Raw genomic sequence first — 16815 nt, forward strand, 5'->3', positions numbered from 1 at the left:
CCCGACCTTGCTTCCGGTTGACACAGCATGGCCTAGTCCAACATACATACTAGTTCTAGCCCGCACGAATAACAAATCAGCATGCACTACACAAAAAACGAGGATAAAACTGGAAGCACAACTTGTCATGGCAAAACATGCTTCACAGACTCAAATACCGCGGCTCTTCCTTTCCCAGTCACTACATATGCAATGACGATAACCACAAAGTGTGGTCAGTGGTCACCTGTTTCCCGGAAAAAAATTGCACAGCTCGATACCTCTAATGTCAGTCAATATAACTTAGGAGCACCTAGGATGCCAATAGGACTCCGTTCTGTGGTAACCAGTGGAAAATTCCCCTATTAAGGAATAGGTTTAGAAAAATTTAATGTCCACGAATTTATATAGGGATGAGAATGAGAAGACATTTATCATCTCTACTATATCCTTGATATCATACATATATATTTTTCTTAATATATAAATATACAAGAATTACATTATATAGAGAAAATAATAAATTACTTTTATATTTTATCTTATCTATGATATTTAATTCATCTTATTAATACCCTCATATACATCAATAAATTACTTATTTATACTATAAACATATTATTAATATATGAAAATAATCAACTATGATCAATTTTATATCTATATTAAAGATCTAATCCCTACAGAATTCCCCGTTGGAATGGAATGAGAGAAAACTCGCCCTAGCTAAATAAGGATCGGGATGGGAAACATTCCCGGCGGAGATTAGCTCATTGCCATCCCTAGGAGCAAAATTTGGCATGCCTTGCACTGGACTACAGGAGGATATCAAAACTGCGTGCAGTCAAAAGTGCTCACTGGTACTTGCGCAGAATAAAAAAAAATACAACTCGCCCTGAGTAAGCTTCTGATTTGGGCACTCGAGCTACAAATCTGCAACGAAGTCTGTCGCGGGGACACGGATCCTCTACATTAATGACGATTAATGCAGAGAATTACTGTTTGCACAGTAATACGAGTCTGCTGCTACAGTCATCTGCATTAATTAATCACTGTTTAGTGAGGATACTGTAGATACAGTATTGGATTATACTGTGTCGAGGATACGTACTGTAGCACCCCGGTACTGTAGCAGTTGATGCCGTCCATCCATCTCCAAATCAACTGCTGTGGAGTGCTCCTAACGAACTCCACTATAGCTCTCTGCAGAGGATCCGTGTCCCTGTCGCGGGTCTACTCGAACTCCCTTCCCTGTCTTTTTACTCCTTGAACCTGAACTCCACTTGGAGGAGAGAAAATAAGAAACAGATTTCAGAGAATAAAATGCTAACAAAGCAAGCAGAGAATAGGAACACAGTTAGCATGCTAATGGCGCAGTGCATACTTCGTTACAAAAGCAAAATTCAGTGCTACCTTTTGAAGAACTTGGCTCCGTATCTACATCCATCTAGTCATCGTCGCTATCATCACTACCAGATTCAACGAGTTCATCCCCATGAACTAACTGTGGACCATTCAAGAGTTCTTGCGAGTCCCACAGCTGCATACAAACAAGACACCAAGTCAGATAAACGAGTGTGCCGGCACAGAGAGAGAGAGAGGGGGGAATTGGTTTCACCTTCAGCATTTTATCGTGTGAAATGCTGCCTCGATATCTCCTATCGTTTGAAAGCTGCATAGCATAGATAATTAAATGCAATTTCTTTCACATACTTTTACTATCAAATAGACAGAACATGCCAAGTGCCTCTATTGGATATTCCGAATGCTCAGCAAGTGGTTGTATTATCCTATTAGGTAGGTACCCACTAATCTGCACAAACACGGATTTCATGTTAGAACAGCAATTCAAATTAATATGCAATAGTAAAAAAAAAAAGTTGTTGATCCAAAGCACCATGATAAATTTCAAACCTGATCACACCATCTGATGCACCAGAAATCAGAGTTTGTTCATCCAGCTAAAACACAGAACACATTTAACATAAGAATGAATACACAAATAAGGCAGCAGTGACACTTATCATAAGGTTTAGGTCCCACTAACCTTCAGCATTGCATCGACAGACTGTGTGTGTCCCAGAAAGCAGTCACTAAGCACAGAAGATGACAGTAAACAACTTTAGAACACATCACTTGCAGAATTAATTGGGTCTAAACCACAGAAAGTGAAAGAAGCAGACTTGCGCGGTTCTGCCAACAGTTCAGAGTGGTACGACTGACACTCTGAATGTCAAGATCCTTCTAAGGATTTACTGATCAGTTATAACGAGATGAGTTTGGTAAAGTTAGCATCAGATCTTTGCAAGTTGCAATAGTTGAAGCAAGTGAATTACATGTGATCCAATAAAGCCTGAACTTATCAAAATTCAGTCAGGAGAACAAATTGACTCCCACCATGGACAAAGATAATGATCATAAGTCTAAACATTAGTAGGAAACATATAGCCACTATTTCAGCATCACAATATCAGAGGAAACCACATCCAGAGAGAGTCAAATGTACTTTCATGGGTGTCATTTCTAAAGTAGAATATCAGCAGCAGCAATTAAAATAGGCAAAACCTTAAGATAAAGAGAAATAGCATTAGACAAAAATGAATTATAGTTGATGAAGTTTTTTTTATACGATAGTTGATGAAGTTAACCAAATGTGGCATTTTATTTCTGCTGCTAGTGTTAAGTGGTGAAAACATGGTTACCTGCAATCCTTAAAGTATCCCCACCAATATAACAACAGTGCTCCACTTGGAGTTCCACAAACAACTTTTTTACCATTCTGAGAGTCAAATAATCATTTACAATTAACTTATCATGAAAATAAGACGGAAATGTTGCTCAGCAAAAACTGTTTGACAATACCTTCATTACCACCAAGGATAGCAACTCGTCTTCTGAAAATTCAGATTGTGACTTTACCTGGTAGCAAATTAGGTACAACTAGAAAATATGGCCTATCGCCGAATTGGCTTACTGTGATAACGAGTGAAGAATGATACTAATCCTCGGTACTTACACATATCGAAATCACCATTTGATCACCTTCGAAGCAAATTAAGAAGATGTGATCGTTGATATTGATCTTAAGCACAAAAATAGTAAGTGCATCTTGAAAAGGATATGTATCTTAATGTTAATATAGGCAGATGTAGTAGTTATTCATGTCTTAGATTAGTAGTATAGGGAGATGGTTCCGGCGGCGGAGGTGCATCGGGAAGGACCGAGGACGGCTCCTCATGGTCCTATGGTGCCGGAGAGCCACTTGGGGAGGACGAAGGCGGCTTGTCGGCGGAGATCGAGCGCGGTGGCGCTCAGAGATGGTCATGCTGACGAGGATGGCGAGCAGCGGTGCACTGGAGGCGGAGGCGGGGCAGAAGATGGCGGATGGGGTGCAGAATCGAAGGGGGAAGGCTCGGTTGTGGCTCAAATAGAGAGGGAGGGAGCGGACAACATGGGCGCGACGCGAAGGTCGTGCGCGGCGGTGGTTGCGAGCGAGGCGGGATGTGGCGGATGATGAGCGGGCTCGGCATGGCAGTGGGAGGAGAGGGAGGCGGCTACCGGTTGGGCCTCGGGCCGGTTGTAGCCCAGCTACGGGGAGCGCGTGGAAAGGAAGCTAGGCTTCAGCCGGCTTGGCCCAAGCTGAGAGAGGGGCCGAGGGAGTGAGGCTGGGTTGGGTTAGATTTAGATGGGCTAGGTTTAGAGTTCGGACTGGGCTTAGAATTTGGGTTCGGACCCAAGAGGATTTTAGGGTTTTAGGAATCAAAGTATTTTCAGAAAAACAAAGTAAAAATAAAATCTAATTAAATAGCAAAACACTTAAATAAATCTAGAAAAATTTTAGAGAGGCATTTTAGAAAGCTTTGAATCCAAATAAAATATTTTATCATTCGGAAATAAATTCTTGTTAAAATGCCAAAATTAGGAAAGACTTTTAAATAAATAACAAAATGCTATTTTATTGTTTGGAAATGTTCACATCCCAAAATTGAATTTTTGGAGTGTGATAGATTGCCTTCGCCCACGGGGAAGGGGAAGGCGGTGGCAGCATCGAGGAAGTAAGGATGACGAAGCATGATATCATCGCTGAGCTAGGTGCCCCTACCGCTTCTCCCGCGGCCGGACTTGTCCACGCGTCACGTACCTCTCGATGCTCATCCCGCAGTCAAGCTGGGCCGCGCGCCTGCCCGTTGCTCCTTCCGTGGTGGTGAGGTGGCGATGGGAGGCAGAGGAGGAGATGGTTAGCATGGGGGAGGAGGCACTCGGGGAGGATAAGGCGGTGAGCACGGGGATACGGCGGCGGGAGAGGCATGGGGGGGGGGACAAAATGGGAAACAAAAGAAAGATTCTAGTGACGATAGCGGGAGCAAGTAGCTGGCCAATCCTGATTTGCGGACGTTGCTTTTTATCGTCCATTAGCTATCGGACGGTGGGAAAAAATTCGGCTAACGTGACGCGATTGCAGAATTTAATAATGGGTTATATTATGTACCTTTGTAAAAAAACGACAAAAGGTTGAAATATTTATTGGAGCTGTAAATACATAATTGTATTAGCACATATAGAAGAGAAATATCATATCTTAAACAATTGTATTCTGTTTAATAGTGAATGTGGACATGTAAGAAATATTTAATAGCATGTTAATGTTCCTAATGCAGAATAACAAATTGGTAATTACATGGGGGTTTCTGTAGATATCATTGTAAATGAGAGTGTATCTAGCATTTCAACAAGATTGTAGCTCTCTATAAAGATTAAATAGCACAAAGCAGATAATACACGATCAAGATTAGTTGGACCCCCAAAAATCGGTAATAAACTTTGTTTTAATAATATTATTATAGTATGTAGAAGGACAATATGTAAGTAAGCTAGGATAATACCGCGAAATGGCTCTCAACTTCTCTTTGAGCTCATCTTTATCCACTAAGCAATCTGCCTTCTGAAGCACATCTGGGCTTAGAGCAACGAACTCCTTACCACACCGCTTCTTTTTTGCAATTCAGAGACAATGCTTTGCTGTCTAATTTTGATAGTTCCCGTTCAATTGACAGGTCTTTGTATGCTTCAAGGGGGTTCACATTCAAAATTGGAACTGGGTTCTGCGTGGGATTCAATTTTGCCATACTCAATATATTTTAAGCCATCGAGGGAACAGAGATATCATAATGTTTCTTATGGAGGCTGAGCTCCCAAAGAACTGAAGCAAGTGCGCCACTCAGATATGAATCTTTAGCCCCTAGGTCATATTTCTGGATAGAAGGCATAACATGATTAGATAAATACAAAGTGTCGATTGTCGATTATGGAAAAGAGAAGATAAATACCACAACTAAGCAAGACAGGGAATCTCCACTAGAATCATTCTCCAACATGTTACATCACTTCCTATTCTTATGGAGAAGATGCTTCAGTGTGATTAACGCTGCTATTTTCATAAAAAAGGCACAACATTAGGTCATTAAAACAAACAACAAAAGATTATGCTTGATAAAGGCTGCTTGTAATACCACACAGGAATGAGATGAATGCATTACATACCAGTCTGGTATAATAATTATCATATAACCAAGGCAGAAGAATCCAATGCTTACGTGTAGCTAACCATACCAACTATGCACAAGTTCTTATATCAGGGTTGTTTGCTAGATTACTATAAACTAAAAAGTGGTAAAAAAATGCTCCTGCAAATGAATAAATGCTCGGTGAATGCATCATTGCATCCTACTGTCAATCGACTTGAACATAACACGGAATTCAGCAGGTATCAGCTCAAAAAACACAGGTCAGAATTCAGAACAAACCTGCTATTACTTCTGCAGAGCCAAATGGCAGAGCAAATATGGCCAAACGTTTAATGAAAGCAACTGCTCTTGCCTTCCCAAAGAAATGTCTTCAGAGCATCAGCCAATACCTCACCACGGTCCCTGGATGCAAAGAAAAGGACCGATTTTGCATAGCCCGTTAATGCTATAAGTGTATACTTTGGGTTAAATACCGTCATCCATCATTTCATTAGACAGGCAAAAAGCTTCTTCCTTATTATGCTGTCAGAGATGCCCTTCAATGATCAGATTAGAAGTGATTGTGTCAGCCATATGACCAACTTTGACCTTCAGAATCTCAGCAACCCTGCCCATCTGGCCCAATTTACACAGGCCCTGGATGAGGTTGTCATAGGTGATCTTGTCCGGCTGCACACCAGCAGCAGACATCTCCTTGACTATCTTAAATGCCTCATCCGCATTGCCCTCCTTCATGAACCCATCAACCAGAGCCGCATAAACAACAACGTTAGGCATTAACCCAGCACGAGACATCTCTTCCAGCAAGCACTTTGCCTGATTCGACCTGCCGCGCTTGAACAGACGGCTAATAAGCGCTCTGTAAGTAAACCCATTCGGAACCAGCCCATACTCCTCCATCTCCTTGAACCCAAACGCCTCTTCGACAGAGCCCCAAACCTGCGCAGACCACCAATCAAGAAGGAGGGCACCAGGGACGGAGACAGTGGTGGCGGCGGTGGATGCTGCTGGTGGTGCTGCGAGCACCAGGGACGGAGACGGTGGTGGCGACGGTGACGGCGAGCACGCGTGGAGCGGAGCAAAGCACAATCGAAGGAGGACGAAGGGAAAGGAGAGGACGACGGAGCGGAGCGGCACGAGGACGAATGGATAAGGACCGAGACCGTCTGGACGACGCGAAGACGAATCGCACGCAGGCCACGATCCGACGGTGATGTTTCCTTCGTGGCTTAATCCGACGATCGATGTTTATCTGCTGACATGGCTCAACCGCCGAGCGCCTATACAACGCGCTAAGGAAAGATTATGAGATTGCAAATGAAATTACAGTAGCATATACACAAAATCTTAACCGTTGATAAAAACATTGAAACCAAAACTGAAATCAGGCTTCAATACACTAGGAGACTTGATGTATTCCAAAGGCAACTCACTTTATTCCTACGAAGGTTGTTGACAGACAAAGTCCCATCGCCACTACAAACAAATAGAGCAGTTTAAGTTTCCATTACCATATAATCATGTGAAGAATGGATGTCAATAAGTTTATCATGCAGAACTAAGCTTCAGTTACTTGTAGCATTATTGCTATCATATCAGTATGCTTAATACAATGCAGTAACAGTTATGTCTGCAACTAAAAAGGGGAGATAGTTTTTTTTTTTTTTTTGCGAATAAAAAGGGGGAATAGTTACGGTTGCTTCATGGCACAAATTGGCTATGAAACAAGAGAAATTGGCGATAATCTTTAAATGAACATAACATGTCAACAGTGTTAAATATATCTCGACAGCAGAGAATGCATATTATGTACCTTGTTGCCAATATTTGATTTGAGTCAGACACATAGGTCATATCTAAAATGTAATCTTCATGGACATGAAAAGAGTTACAGCAAGAACGCTCCCGAGTATCCCATACCTAAAATTGCAAAGTGTTTTAATGTAAATTAAGTTGTAACAGATATTAACTTTAACCAATAAAAGATAATTACATATAAAACAAAATTTGTATATGACATATTACGAATGTCCTCCAATCCAAAAAAAAGATGTAACTTGTGAGCAAACCTTTATAGAATAAGTTTCCTCACAGCTATGCCATTTTTATCCACCTAAACATAGATTAGTACGTGGAACAAGCACTGTTAGAAAAATAAGCTTAATGGTCAGGTACTAGGGGAAATGATGCAACTGTACTCCATTTTGAGTTTTTGACACATATACATCTTGGACCAGCAGACGTAATGTTTAATACCTTAATGCAGCCTTCATCATCACCCGTGGCAACCGTAGTTTCAGTAAGACGGACGAGTCAGTTTATGTCATTTCTAAAATCAAATTACAAATGGATCAACCTTTAGTTCCACAAACAAAATAAATTACAGCGTGGCAAACTAACAAAACTCACTCATGTGCGTCCTCCAAGCGGGCGATGGCCTTGCCTGTTTCTACATCGGAGGCAAGAATTGAGCAATCAGCGGACCCCGACAAAATCACTGAAACAAGCCACAACATCAAGACAAACCTCAGGAGTCAGGACATGGTTAGAGGATCTAACAGGATGTATTGAGGTATGTTCCCCTCCCGATTAGTTCCAAATTGTCATTTTCAGCATAAAGCTGCTGACTTTGCAGCATCATGCTTCAAGCATAACCAGCAAAGATCAGAATGATCCATAAAATGCAGGGTAGCTGAGTTGGCAAGTTGGCAGCTACGAGAATTTGACTACAGAAAACAAGTCATTACGTTTTCCTGAGTCCACAGAACGAACAGCTCTACATGACTCCTTATGCGCTTTTACTGAAAACAACCTTAAGATTAAAGAAAAACGAATAGCGCATCAATCTTTATAGAATGAAAATTTGAATTGTAATGGCATGACCGCATTGACAAACTCCAGAATAATAGAACATTAACCTGAATGAGGATCTGATGAACCCTCATGCTTGCACTAACATAGCACGAGCTTTAAACAGGCACCCAATCGGGTGCTAGAAGCAATGCAACCCACGGTGACGAGCACCGAAAGTCAAATTCATGAAATTAACCAGCACGACGAGTAAGAGCTTTCGTGAGTACCTCTCGGGCTGCGACTCCGCGACGTAGCGAAACCTGCGAGACCAACTAGATTAGAGACGACTACTTTGTCGCGCTAAGAAGAACCAAACCGGAGCTTGGTAAGGGTTAGAGCTTAGGCTTAGGCTTAGGCTTCGGCGGTGCGTACAGGTAGAGCTCGCCGGTGATGAGGGAGGTGGCGACCAGTGGGGAGGACTGGTGCAAGTCGACGTCGAAGGGCATCTCCTCGTGGAGGGCCTCCATCGCGGTGGCGGGCGGAGAGGGAGGCGGTGGCGCGGCTGGCCCGGATACGCGCAAACGGGCTCCAAAGTAGGCCCAATCTGATTTTGTTTCACGGCGTGACAATTTCGTTGACAACCCAATCAGCCCATAAAATCAAAATACCTTTTCAGCTCTCCCCTCTCTCTCTCTAAAAAAACTCTTTTATACGAGTGGTCAGTCATTGGCTGGTCACACTGTTCTGTGTTCTCGTCTCACCCCTACTGGAGTTCTAGTCACCTTGGTTACTGTGGGTCTCAGTGTTGTCACCGCAGCTGTGTTTGTTCGGGAAGTGCAGTTGTACAAACAGTGGCAGCAACCAGGACTCAGGTGCCGTCAATCTCCCTGCAAAAGCGCAGGCCAAAGGTCCCAACCCACTACATGACCATGGAGCATGCAGCGCAGCATCAAAAGGCACACGAAACAAGACACCCACCCGTCCACTCACCTCCCCCCTCAGCCCTGAGCCCCTGACCGCTTCCGCCAAAGCCATTGGGCGCGCCACGCCACCCCCGTCCACCCCACGCTCCCCCGCCCCACGTGAGCACAGGGAGGCGCAGCGGCGAGCCTGAGACGAAGTACCACGCTCCCGTACGTCCCCGCCTTTTGGTGCACACCTGCGACTACTGCGACTGCGACCTTGCCTGCCTCTCTTTTCCGCGCGCCGTCCCCATACCACCGTGCGTGCAGCGCGCCATGTCAGCGCTAAAACGGGTCTAATACACGTGATCACTGGGCCTTAGATCGAACACTCACGCTAGTGCGGAAACGTAAGCACTTACCCGAGCCATAACGCTATAACTCCGTTGGGTAAGAGCCGCGATAAGGATCTATATAAGGACGGCGCTCGTACTACGTGAGCGTTCAAGTCAGCTCACGTTCAAACCCTGAGTGCTCATACGGGCATGTATAGAGCGAACGCACACAGAACGGTCTCACTTGATGCTGTCTTTAAAAGAAGACTGTAAAAATATATCCTACTGTTAAAAAATATGTTAATAATATGTAGTGGTATGCAAACCGTCAAGATAAATCATGTGATCATCGGCGTGATGAAAAGGTTGGTACAGTCACAACGATGGTCTTCGCACTGATCCAACACCCGTAATGATGAAATTAGGGTTTTAGATATGTCGAATAGTTCTCGCCTCATGGGAATCTAAATCCATCGAGGAGCCAGAGCCCTCCTTTTATATATATAGTGTTGATTGACCTAGGACTGCAACTGGAGTCGGTTTGCATTCCGATCAAACCGTGCGAGTGGAGTCCGAGATCTCCTTTTTCTCTCAGGTGCACTTAGGATACGTAAAAACCAAGATCACATCCAGCACGCCACTGTGTGTTGGTGCCACACGTTCTCCTCCCTTTTCCCAGGTTCCCTTTTGCCACCGTGTAGTACATTGGTGCTCTACCCACATCGGCCCACAGCGTGAGAGCCGGTGCGGCTCGTCGCCTTGACCGACCGGGCTGCCCGGGGCAGGAACCAAAGGAAAATTTCCAGAACACACACCAGTTATCTATATTTTGTACATCAATCTCGAAGCAAACTAAAAAAATACTAAAAATGACATACTTGTAAATATACATATCAGTGTAGCTATGCTATGGTGGGATGTGATAGTTTTACGGTTTTATCAGCCATATTTTTTTCAAATTTGTATGATGTGTAAACATTCTAGTTTTCTATATATTTATTCTGTTAGGGTGACCACACTTATCGGTTTTTTAATATTTTGGTTTTTTTTTTGTATTTTCTTGCAGGGTGATTGTCGGTGTACCAGGAACCAGGGGTCCCCGAGTCCCGAGACCGGGCCGGCCATCCGCCACGCGTCACCATCCCGCGAGGTTCACCCTGCAAGACAAGAAGAAACTAAGTCCCGGGAGAAGGTGATCGGGACCGCCGCCTCTAGTTCCCGAGCATCCCAGTTCCCCGATGACCCGCAGAGTCCAAGTACCGGGAGGGAAGTACTCGGAAGGGTCCTCGCCTACCCCCGAGTACTGTAATCCCCCGATGATACAAGTGGCCAAGTGCTCGGGAGATAGTGCTCGGGGTTGCACGTGGCAGCCCACGAGGACTCGGTTCCCCGAAGGTCTCACCGAAGTGCTCGGGAGAGAGTGCTCGGGGCTGCACGTGGCAGCCCCCGAGGACTCGGTTCCCCCAAGGTCTCACCGAAGTGCTCTGGAGAGAGTGCTCGGGGCTCCACGTGGCAGCCCCCGAGGACTCGGTTCCCCGAAGGTCTCACCGAAGTGCTCGGGAGGGAGTGCTCGGGGCTGCACGTGGCAGCCACCGAGGACTCGGTTCCCCGAAGGTCCCACCGAAGTGCTCGGGAGGGAGTGCTCGGGGCTGCACGTGGCAGCCCCTGAGGACTCGGTTCCCCGAAGGTCTCACCGAAGTGCTCGGGGCTGCACGTGGCAGCCCCCGAGGACTCGGTTCCCCGAAGGTCTCACCGAAGTGCTCAGGAGGGAGTGCTCGGGGCTGCACGTGGCAGCCCCCGAGGACTCGGTTCCCCGAAGGTCTCACCGAAGTGCTCAGGAGGGAGTGCTCGGGGCTGCACGTGGCAGCCCCCGAGGACTCGGTTCCCCGAAGGTTCGCGCAAGATCGTCCGACGACCCGAAGGGTCCCGTCGTCGGGGTGTCAGCCAGTCAAAGGCTCAATGCCGCATTTAATAGGCACGGGCGCCCTGACATCCTGACATCCTGACATTCTCAGCTGCCCACGCCCTAGTGTCAAGCCCTACCATGTTCTGACAGGGGGGAGTGGGACCATTAAATGAACGGGTCCCGTCCCGTTTCACCCAAGTGCCTCGGGATAGCGTTGCCAAAATCGAAGCGCTCTGCCTGCCACCCTGCCCCGGTAGAAGAACAAGACAGGGTGGGCGCACCGGGCACCTCTGTGGCTGCCCGGTGGGTCCTCCTAATAGCGCCGAAGAATATCTGCAGTGACGAATGGTCGGATGCACGCCGCATTTTTCCACCGCCTCTGTCACTTCGCCAAGACGGAATGATGACGCCTTTCTCCGTGGCGCCTTGGCACTCGCGCCCCCTCTTTCTCATTCAGGATAAGTCGAGGTCGGCGCGCCTATAAAAGGAAAGGATGGAGAACACATAAAGAGAGACCGAAAAAAGGGTGAGACAAGAGAAACCCCCCGGAAGCTCGGATAAAAAGACGAAGAACATCGCAAACAAGCTCGAGCCAAGCTAGAACACGAGAGTCTCAAGCTCTCTGTAAACGGCCCACCCCTGTAACCAGATACATCCTTGAAGAATTCCCTTCAAGGAAAGATATAGCACTCACACAGGAGTAGGGTGTTACGTCTCTGTGCGGCCCGAACCTGTCTAAACCCTGGTGCACCCATCTTTCTTGCACTAGGACGATCGTCTCCCACCACCAGCCACTGCATTTATTTCCGCTCCCATCTATTTCCCAGACAAGCTCGTTCAGGATCATCCCCCCGGCCGAATCTTTAAGAAAGGGGTCTCTCGGGATCCCTACGACAGGAGTTCATCCTCCGACAGCTGGCGCGCCAGGTAGGGGGGGATATCCCTAGATTTGTTTGTTTCGCTTTTTTCCACAGAAAAAGATGGCTGGTGGGCATCGTCTCCAGCGTTCCGGCTCCACTTCCAGTGACGGAGTGCTGCTGTCGGTGTATTCAGAACCAGGGGTCCCTAAGTCCCGAGGCCAGGCCGGCTATCCACCACATGTCACCACCCTGCGAGGTAAGAAAAAGCTAAATCCCGGGAGAAGGTGCTCGGGGCCGCCGCCTCTGGTTCCCGAGCACCCTAGTTCCCCGATGATCTGCAGGGTCCAAATACTAAGACCAAAGTGCTCGGGAGAGAGTGCTCGGGGCTGCACGTGGCAGCCCCCGAGGACTCGGTGCCCTGAAGGTCCCACCGCAGTACTCGGGAGAGAGTGCTCGGGGCTGCACGTGGCAGCCCCCGAGGACCCGGTGCCCCGAAGGTCCCACCGCAGTAATCGGGAGAGAGTGCTCGGGGCTGCACGTGGCAGCCCCCGAGGACCCGGTGCCCCGAAGGTCCCACCGCAGTACTCGGGAGAGAGTGCTCGGGGCTGCACGTGGCAGCCCCCGAGGACCCGGTGCCCCGAAGGTCCCACCGCAGTACTCGGGAGAGAGTGCTCGGGGCTGCACGTGGCAGCCCCCGAGGACCCGGTGCCCCAAAGGTCCCACCGCAGTGCTCGGGAGAGAGTGCTCGGGGCTGCACGTGGCAGCCCCCGAGGACTCGGTGCCCCGAAGGTTCGCGCAAGATCATTCAACGACCCGAAGGGTCCCGTCGTCAGGGTGTCATCCAGTCAAAGGCCCAATGCCGCATTTAATAGGCACGCGCGGTCTGACATCCTGACATCCTGACATCCTCAGCTGCCCACGCCCCAGTGTCAGACCCTGCCATGCACTAGCAGGGGGCCGTGGGTCCATTAAATGCACGGGTCCCGTCCCGTTTCATCCAGGTGCCTCGGGATAACGTTGCCAGAATCGAAGCACTCCGCCTGCCACCCTGCCTTGGCAGAAGAACAAGACAGGGTGGGCGCACTGGGCACCTCTGAGGCTGACCGGTGGGCCCCTTTTAGGGCGCCCCGAGGCTTCCGCAGCGGCTGGTGGTCGAATGCGCGCCGCATTTTTCCACCGCCCCTGTCACTTCGCCAAAATGAAATGATTACGCCTTTCTCCGTGGCACCTTGGCATTCGCGTCCCCTCTTTCCCATTCAGGATATGTTGGGGTCGGCGCGCCTATAAAAGGAAAGGATGGAGAACACTAAAAGCGAGGAGAAAAAGGCCTTCGACCACCAGACGACCAACAATCTCCGACGAACCAGGCCAAAGATAGATCGACAGACACTCGAACCAGGTCAAGTTAAGCTAGAACATAAGAGCCTCAAGCTCTTTGTAAACAGCTCTCCCCTTAGAACCAGATACCTCCTTTAAGAACTCCCTTCAAGGATAAATATAGTGTTCATACAGGAGTAGGGTGTTACGCCTCCGTGCGGCCCGAACCTGTCTAAAACCCGGCGTACCCACTTTTTCTTGCATTAGGGTGATTGTCTCCCGCCGGCCATCACATTTATTTCCGTTCCCGTTTATTTCCCAAACAAGTTTTTCCAGGATCATCCCCCCGGCCGAATCTCTAAAAAGGGGTCTCTCGGGATCCCTGCGACAGGAGTTCACTCTCCGACAGCTGGCGCGCCAGGTAGGGGGGAATATCCCTGGATTGTTTGTTTCACTTTTTTCTTCACAGGAAAAGATGGTAGGTGGGCACCGTCTCCAGCGTTCCGGCTCCACTTCCAGTAACGGAACGCTGCCCCACGAAGAAAGCCCCGTCGCTGCTGCGTACCCGCGGCAGCCGCCATCCACGCGTGCGGCTTTTCCCGCCCAAGGGGATCAAGGCGCTGGGCCCATCAGCGCCGCCGCCGCTGCCAACGTACTTTCCGACCCCCAGCAGGTGGTCGGGACCCCGGCCGCCAGGTCTGCCTCTGGACCACGTCGGGTGCCGCCTCGGTGAAGGCTCGCTTTCAGTGAGGCCAGCCCAGGGAGCGCGTTGCTTGCAGCACAAGCTCTCCTCAGACACCCGCCCATTCAGGCCACGCCAAACACTCCGGAAGGCCGGTGGATGCAAGACGTCGTTGCTTTGGTCGGCACTGCTCGTCGCCAGGTGCAGGCCGGGAGTCCTCGCGCCACTTCTCAGCACGGTGCCGCCAGAGCCGGCTCCTCAGCGGGCAACACCCGCACGGGCCGAGGGGTCTCCAGGCGGAGTGCCGTCCCCCTGGCCATGTCCGGAGCCCGGGACCTTCGTTTGCACCTTGACGAGCGGAGGGGCCACGAGGATGCCCGAGTCACTCTCGAGCGTCAGCGGGAGACCCGGCAGGGGGTTGGGGCAGAGGACCAGGCTTCCTCTCTCCCGGCGCATGACCACCGAGGATCCCCGGCTCGCCGCTTCTCGCCACCAAGAACCCCCGCTCGTGCTGCGGGGTACGGCACCGGTTGCCGTGCCTTCACCACCGAGCTCCGTCGGGTGAGGTGGCCTTCCAAGTTCCGCCCCGAGCTGCCGGAGAAGTACGACGGGTCCATTGACCCCGTCGAGTTCCTCCAGATCTACACGACGGCCGTCCAAGCGGCCGGAGGCAGCGAAAAGGTGATGGTAAACTATTTTCATGTTGCCTTGAGGGGTTCCGCCCGCTCTTGGCTTATGAACTTACCCCCAGGATCTATCAGCTCCTGGGATGACCTGTGCCACCAATTCGTGGCCAACTTTCAGGGCACGTTCGCACGTCCCGGTCTGGAGTGCGACCTCCACGCCGTCCAACAGCAGGAAGGGGAGACGCTACGGCGATTTATACAGCGTTTCAGCCAGGTTCGCAACACTATTCCGCGAGTGGCCCCCCATGCTGTTATTGTTGCTTTTCGGCAGGGCGTCCGTGATGAGCGGATGCTCGAGAAGCTAGGTACGCACGAGATCGAGACCCCTGCGGAGCTTTTCGCACTGGCCGATAAGTGCGCCAAGGCTGCGGAGGCCAGGGCATGGCATGCTCCTCGCCCCGTTTCCGACCAGCCAAGTTCTTCCCGCTCTGATAAGCGGGAAAAGAAAAAGAGAAGGAAGCGCGAGGCCGCTCCCGTTGAGCTAGCCCAAGTCCCCGCTCACAGGGAGCCGCAAGAGCCCGATCGCCGGTAAGAGCGTCGGCCGGGTGTTGATCGGTGCCCCGTCAGGGCCCCTGCTCGGGCTCCTCCTCGGGCCTCTGTGCCCGCGAGGGCCCCGGCACCGGCTAGGGCGTCAGCTCCAGCAAGAGCCCCGGCCCCTGGCCGAGCTCCTATTCCAGCGAGGGTCCCCGCTCCCGCGGGGCCCGAGCCAGGTAAATGGTGTCCCATACACCTGACCAGATGGCACGACCTCACGGAGTGTCGTACGGTCAAAGGACTCGTGGAGCAGCGCCAGAGGGAGCGCGACGAGTCCCACGGAGGAGGCGATGCCGAGGTCGTCCCCAACAACGCCGAGCTCGGTTTCCAGGAGCCCGAGCATGCGGTTGCCTTCATCGACGGGGGCGCTTACACACCCTGCTCGCGCCGTGGCATCAAGGTCATGCGGCGCGAAGTGTGCTCGGCAACCCCGAGCGAGGAGGCCACAAGACCCCTGAGGTGGTCGGATGCTCCGATCACGTTCAGCATGGCAGATCACCCCGTCAGTACTGCAGCCGTGGGACGGCTACCTCTGGTTGTGTCTCCCACTATCTGCAATGTTAAGGTCGGCAGAGTGCTGATCGACGGTGGTGCCGGCCTCAACCTCCTCTCCAAGGAGGCTTTTGAGAAGCTGCAAGTATCTTCCCGACGCCTAAGGCCGTCACTCCCTTTCTGTGGAGTAACTCCCGGGCATTCCCTACCCCTCGGGCAGGTTGAGTTGCCTGTCACATTTGGGAGCCGGGACAACTTACGCACGGAGTGCGTCCTCTTCGATGTTGCGGAGCTCCCTCTCCCCTACAACGCCATCCTCGGGCGTCCGGCGCTTGCCAAGTTCATGATGGCCGTGCATTATGCATACCTTACGGTTAAGATGCCCGGCCCCGCAGGCTCTATCTCCGTGGTCGCCGACTCCCGCGGCGCCGTCTCCTGCGCCGAACAATCATACATGGCTCTGGTCTCAGCACAGGCCGAGGTTGATGGCTCTTCAGGGGGCCCGGGACCCTCTTCATCCAGACCCCGACTCGCCGCCGACACCTCTGTTCCAACGAAGGAGGTCGAGGTGGGCGAAGGCGCTACCCAGGTTGTCCGAATCGGCAGCGACCTGGGCAGCAAATAGGAAAGCGCGCTCGTCGCCTTCCTCCGGGCTAACGTGGACGTGTTTGCCTGGCAACCGTCCGACATGCCCGGGATCCCTAGGGAGGTGATCGAGCATCACTTGGCTGTGCGTCCGGACGCCCGCCCGGTGAAGCAGAAGGTCCGGCGGCAGGCGCCAGAGCGCCAGGAGTTTATCCGCGA

General features: G+C 50.3%; 1 pseudogene; it reads right to left on the minus strand.

Annotated features, from left to right (window-relative positions):
* Positions 1-614: 614 nt before the first annotated feature.
* Positions 615-8925, minus strand: LOC133884711 (WD repeat-containing protein 55-like; annotated as a pseudogene).
* Between the last annotated feature and the right edge of the window lie 7890 nt (positions 8926-16815).

This window comes from Phragmites australis, chromosome 11, assembly GCF_958298935.1.
Source record: "Phragmites australis chromosome 11, lpPhrAust1.1, whole genome shotgun sequence".
NCBI lineage: Eukaryota > Viridiplantae > Streptophyta > Magnoliopsida > Poales > Poaceae > Phragmites > Phragmites australis.